The sequence below is a fragment of the Neoarius graeffei genome, chromosome 4 (genome assembly GCF_027579695.1).
Source record: "Neoarius graeffei isolate fNeoGra1 chromosome 4, fNeoGra1.pri, whole genome shotgun sequence".
Taxonomy (NCBI): Eukaryota; Metazoa; Chordata; class Actinopteri; order Siluriformes; family Ariidae; genus Neoarius; species Neoarius graeffei.
The window spans coordinates 51,857,211-51,864,397 of NC_083572.1; positions in this window are offsets into that span (position 1 = coordinate 51,857,211).

Sequence of the window (7,187 nt, forward strand, 5' to 3'; positions counted from 1 at the left end):
GTGTAGAGGTACCTGTGTCAGTGATTCCTTTTGTGGATGCTTTGGCATGCTTTTAGTCTCTTACAGAGGATCCCATTTACTATCAGAAGATAAGCCTTTGCTACTCCTGTAGGTTATTGTCATTCTGTAAACCAATAATGTCAGTACTTGAAGACATACCAGCCATTTAAAAAAAGGTCTACATGCAGATTCATCCATTGGTTATCAACTTAGCTAATCATATGAAATAAAGCCTTTTAAATATCTTTGCGTGGAGTAGTATGTCAGTTCTCAACTACAGTGCCTGCAAAAAGATCAATAACATTGGGAATTGTATTACATTACATTACATTTGGGTAATTTGAGGTCTATGAGGGTTTTAGGATTGGAACAGTCAGGAATGTCACATCATGCTAGAGCAATGCAGGAATGAATCACATACTCAAGAAATTTCTCCATCAACTAGCATAATACAATTTCCAATACATTAATTTAACAGCATAGTTTTAGTAATAATAATTAGGATTTCATTATTGAAACTTTTTTTTTTTTGAAGCGCAATTGACGAGCGAAATAAGAAACTACGATATGTTGAAAAATCAGTGTATTCCAGAGAACAGGACTGCTGAATTAACAAAGACTTTAGATTTAGGACTCATGAAAATCTGTCATTTCACATACAAGGATTAGCATTACAGTTCAGTCGGCTTGTCAATTTATGGTCTTGCAAATTCCACGATTGTTTCTGTTAATCCTCAGATTTCACTTGAATGCAGAAGGATTTCACGGACTGTATATTTACGACCTGGTTGTTATATTAATCTACAAGTTAGTATGATGGACTGCAGAAACATGCAAAAGTGTAAAAGTTTCCATGCACCTCAGTTTTACAGTTTAACTCCAAAGCAGTTAATTTATTGGTATTTTATTATTTAAAATGCCTTTTTAACATGATGTAAATATTACAGGATTTCAGACTCGATCCGATGTTATCATTGTTAGCAAGCTTAAACATTTGCCTCATTAAAATATCGAATGACTTAAAACTGACCAAAAAAAACATTACTTTGTTACTTTCTTGTTTAAAGCGTGAACAGGGTTCAACTCTTAAAAACAAGATTTGAAAATAAGTGGAATAAAGGTCCACATTTATGACACATTTTAATATAAACATCTGTAAAGCTTCATTCATTATCAAAATTGCATGTTTTGTTGTTTTCATCGTTTTCAAATATGGTGATGCAAACATTTGCATTCAACTGTACTAGCAACAGCTGTAACTGTTATTGCAGTGATCATTTCTTTGGGACTTAACATAGTTGACAAAACATGATACATAATTTCTTGTACACAAATATTTTGTCAGTCAAAAGGCGACATCTAATAACCTATTTCCACTTCTCTTCCAATGAAGAAAACACACACATAAAAGGCTCAATTTTTGGTATCCATATCATATGTGATGTTAACAAATGGCTTAAAGTGGATTACTGGTGCATCTCAAAATACGGGAATATTGTGAAAAAGTTAATTTTTTTCTAATTTAATTCAAATCAGTAAACTTTCATATATTCTATATTCATTACGTGTAAAGTGAAATATGTCCAGGCTTTTTTTGCTTGTTTGTTTGTTTGTTTGTTTGTTTGTTTGTTTGTTTGTTTGTTTGTTTTAATTTTGATGATTATGGCTTATAGCTCATGAAAATAAGAAATCCAGTATCTCAAATAATTAGAGTATTTCATTTAAAGTTTGAGTAAAACAGTATAAATACTGTGTATCTCTCGGTCTAGTTCAGTGCACACAACCACAGTCATGGGGAAGACTGCTGACGTGACAGTTGTCCAGAAGACAATCAATCATCGACACTCTCTACAAGTAGAGTAAGCCACAGAATGTCATTGCTGAAAAGGCTGGTTGGAAAAGGTGCACAAGCAACAGGGATGACCGCAGTCTTGAGAGGATTGTCAAGAAAAGTCTATTCAAGCACTTGGGAGAGCTTCACAAGGAGTGGACTGAGGCTGGTGTCAGTGCATTAAGAGCCACCATGCACAGAAGTCTTCAGGAAAAGGGCTACAACTGTCGCATTCCTAATATCAAGCCACTCCTGAACCTGAGACAATGTCAGAAGCGTCTTACCTGGGTGAAGGAGAGGAAGAACTCGACTGTTGTTCAGTGGACTTGATAAAATACAGTGGACCAACACCAGCAGATGACATGGCATCCCAAATCATCACGGACTGTGGAAACTTCGCACTGGATTCAAACACCTGGGATTCTGTGCTTCTCCACTCCTTCTCCAGACTCTAGGACCTTGATTTCCAAATGAAATGCAAAATTTACTTTCATCTGAAAAGAGGACTTTGGACCACTGAGCACCAGTCCAGTTCTTTCCCTCCTTAGCCCAGGTAAGCACTGACCCCAGCCTCAGTCCACTCCTTATGAAGCTCTCCTAAGTTCTTGAATAGACTTTTCTTGATAGTCCTCTCAAGGCTGCGGTCATCCCTGTTGCTTGTGCACCTTTTCCAGCCAGCCTTTTCAGCAATGACCTTCTGTGGCTTACCTTCCTTGTGGAGGGTGTCAATGATCATCTTCTGGACAACTGTCAAGTCAGCAGTCTCCCCATGATTGTGGTTCTGTGTACCGAACTAGACCGAGAGATACACGGTATTTATACTGTTTTACTCAAACCCAGAACAAAATACTCCAATATTTTGAGATACTGGATTTCTGATTTTCATGAGCTTTAAGCCATAATCATAAAAATGAAAACAGAATAAGGCTTGAAATATTTCAATGTATATGTAATGAATCTAGAATATACAAAAATTTACCTTTTTAAATTAAATTATTAAAAAATGAACTTTTTCACAATATTCCAATATTTTGAGATGCACTGGTATTTTTTGCTTGTGTGGAAGACCATTGTAGGTTAGAAAAAAAACTGAATTAGGAGGAAATATTCTGAGGAAAAAAAACTGAATTTCTGAGATTAAAGTCTTTAAAGATTATAAACTCAGTGTAAAACTTTGAGCGGGTGGGTGGAGCACAGAAGTACGGCAGGCCAGAACTGAGTTTCCAAAAACTCTTTATTGTCACACTTTTCAGCGTTTACACTCTCCCAGACACTCAGACCCCGTCCACACGTAGCCGGGTATCTGCTAAATCGAAGATATTTTTCTACGTTTTGGCCTGTCATCCACATGAAAACACATCAAAAACGAATATTTAAAAAAAACTCCGGGCAAAGTGAAGATTTTTGAAAACTCCGTGTATGCCTTTTCGTGTAGACAGAGATAACCGGAGTTTTGCGTTTTAGAACGTCACAATCTGCGCCAAAAAAATGACAACAAATCTGCCCTGATGTCAAACGTGCGACCTTTGTTTACTGCAGAAGCCAGATTAAGCATGGACAAAGAGTAATGGATCGGAGTAGTGCCTTGAAAGCGTTAATTATTGTGCAGGTGCTATTTACATGTTTAATTTTAGAAGCCCAACTACTGACAAGATTCCCAGTCAACGTTTTCTTGCGTCTTTTGAAGTTTATACTCCAAAATTGTATTTTGAAGCAATTCTGTCTCCGAGTCTGTCCAGACGAACGAGCTTGGCGCCATGTTTTATGTTTAGGCGGAAGTGACACCAACAGAGGGCTATTCTGATGTGATTAGGGGGTAGGATTTGGGGAAATAATGCCATCTACAGGTTTGGAATGCTTATGAATGTGATTGAAAATGCAGATGTTCGGTTATGTGTGGAAGGGATTTTTTTCAAAGATGAGGTGGTGTGGATGAAACATTTTTATAAACGGAGGGGGGGGAAATGTTCGGTTTTAAAAATACCCGGCTACGTGTGTACATGGCCTCAGACATGCACACACATATCAGTCGTCTGGTTGGGGAGAGAGCTCCCTTCCTCCGCTCTCTCCCTCCTTATATAGGGCACGGTCACTGGGGAAGACACACAAACACAGGTTAATTGACATCAGGTGCAGTGATTCTGCCACTTACCTTCCCTGACTCTGCCCTCTGGTCACAGACCGACGCTTGGCCACGCCCCTGCTGCCACACTCAGATTTGCAAGGAAAAAAAACCTCAGAGATTAAAATGTCACAAACTGAAGAGAAATAGATTAGATTAGATAGAACTTTATTGATCCCTTTGGGTGGGTTCCCTCATATGGAATCAACTTTGTGCCAAAATGTTCATACAATACTTTTGAAATATCAAACAAAAACGACAAATCAAAATACAAAAAAAAGAAAAAAAAGTCAATTTTTTTAGACTGGCAAACAAATTATTCGTGTAATCATGCAAAATATCAGTCTATTACTCTTCAGAAACCTTTTTTATTTTTGTTCCGCGTCTTTCTCAGTTTTGTTTGACGTAATTTATTTTGGTTGCAATTCCAGCTTTCTCGTTTGCGCTCCCTGACTTTTTGCTTGCAGTTTTGGCACAAACTTCACGTGTGGGTGGGCTGTCCAGGAATGCATTCCCATTGGGTAACTTGTGTTTGACTGACAGCTAAGCTCAGCGATTCCCCCGGAGACTGTTGCGGCCATTTCCTACTCTGATTCTGGCGGACTGTTTGACAAGTGACCGATCCATTGACGGTAAACAAGGATCGAGTGGACTTCAGTGGCGACTATGATATTGAATTAATTCAACAAAGTGTAAATTCAATATCATAATCGCCACTGAAGTCCACTCGATCCTTGTTTACCATCAATGGATCGGTCACTCGTCAAACAGTCCGCCAGAATCCGAGTAGGGAATGGCCGCAACAGCCTCCGGAGAATGGCTGAGCATAGCTGTCAGTCAAACACAAGTTACCCAATGGGAATGCATTCCTGGACAGCCCACCCACACGTGAAGTTTGTGCCAAAACTACAAGCAAAAAGTCAGGGAGCGCAAACGAGAAAGCTGGAATCGCAACCAAAATAAATTATGTCAAGCAAAACTGAGAAAGACGCGGAACAAAAATAAAAGGTTTCTGAAGAGTAATAGACTGATATTTTGCACGATTACACGAATAATTTGTTTGCCAGTCTAAAAAAATTTACTTTTTTTTCTTTTTTTGTATTTTGATTTGTAGTTTTTGTTTGATATTTCAAAAGTATTGTATGAACATTTTGGCACAAAATTGATTCCATACCCTCAGGGAAATTAAAATTCCAGTAGCATCATTACAGGATAAACAGAGAATAGAAATAGAGAAAAACTTCTAGATAAATTAAATTAGGTATTTACATATACAAATATAAAAAAGAATAAGAATAAGATATGGGCAAGAGGAAGAAAAAAAAAGAGTCCAACAGAAGAGATATTGCACATTATATTGCACATTGTCCAGTATTGCTTATTGTCAGGCTAGGCTACTGCTCCTTCCCGTCCTCTCTCCTCCATCCTCCTGTTACCCCTCCCCCCATTTCTGAGTTTATTTCTGAGAAATAAACTCAGAAATTCCTGGATTAAAAAGTCACAAATTTATGAGAACAAAACTTGGAAAAATAATATTTAAAGGAACCAGACTGCTTCACTTTGCAAGCTTGGATCAACATCATCACAGCAAAGGCACCATGGCTGAGCCAAGTGTTATACGAAACGCAGTATTTCCTCCTCGGTTGTGCAACATTAAAAGAACAAAGTGCGAAGAGATTTTCAACAGCACTTCCCAGAATACACTGAAGCCAGGAAATGTTGAGATAGTTTCCCAGTTGTTTTTTTTTCTTTTTTGAGACTTCTTACGCTTTGAATTTCTGACAGTCTTTTTTTCTCTCAAATTTTTTACTTTATAATCTCAGAAGATTTCTGTTTTTTTTTTCTTATAATTTCGACTTTAATCTTGGAAATTCTGAGTTTTTTCTCTGACTATCACCCCCTCCCTCGGCTCCATTTTGTCAGTAATGCTGTCGAGAGTGCCAGTCCCAACCCAACTACAAACATGGCCGCTCAGAACTACAACACCCACAAACCACAATGCCCTCTATTACCTGTTTATTAAATACACCTGTCACTCATTTTCTGCTTCATCAGCCCCTGCTATGTAAACACCTCTCCCACTCTCACTCGATGTGAAGTATCATTCAGTGGTCATTCCTGTCATACCAAGCCTTAATTCTACTGCCTGCTTTACTGTGTTCTCGACCCTCGCTCTCGTATCTTTCTTGTTATTCTCTAGCCCTGTCCGCATTGCCCTGTCTACCGATCGATCGACCCTCGCCTATTCCACAACCTTGATTCTAGTCTCACGTTTTGTTTCCAGTTTGATTTCCCTGCTCTCCCCTGCACATACATCCGTAAGTGCCTGCACCCTGACAGGATACTTCACCGCAATGGATGCAGCAGAGGAGGTGAGGCAAACTGCTCTGAGCGCTCGGGGCGCCTCTTGGGGGAACATCAGCAGATGCTCACTGATCTCAACACCAAGATGGCTCAGCTAGCTGCCGTGATGTCGCAGGCCCTCCCAATGCACCCTAAAATCCCCCCCAAGTTCAGTGCTTTTGCTTCCATGCTCGGAGAAATACACCGGGGATGCACACAGCTGTAAGGGATTTTTGCTTCAGTGCTCCATGTACTTCTCTACGATCCAGCACAATGCCGACGAATGTAAGATTGCAAGGTTTCTTTCATTCTTGACCAACAAGGCAATGCAGTGGGCCAGCGCAGTGTGGAGGAGTGGAGGGGAGCACACAACCTTGTATGATCATTTCTTTGCACTATTCAAGCATGTGTTTGATCATGAACCTGAGGGAATTGAGGTTAGTGAGAGCCTATTGACCATCACACAGGACTCCAGGAGAGTTGCCAACTATGCCCTAGATTTCCGAATTCTCGCAGCAGCCAGCAGATGGAACAAGCCGGCTCTAAAAGCCGTTTTCTGCCAGGGGCTCTGCCCTGCTGTATTGAGTGAGCTGGCGTGCCGTGATGAACATCTCACCTTAGACACCCTGATTGATCTCGTGATTCAGCTGCACTATCTATTATCCAGTTGCCTGTCACTCAAGGAGGAGGCCATGCCCACTGCTACCACTGACACTCCCACACCCACGGAGGTCTCACAAACTCATCTGAAATGCGCCAAACGTGATCAGAGGAGGAGAGAGGACCTGTGTTTCTACTGCAGGAGTGCCAACCATCAGATTATTCAGTGTCCAGTCCGCCCACCGCACACCAACTCTGTGGAGACCGAGGCTGACCCGGTGAGTCCAGTGA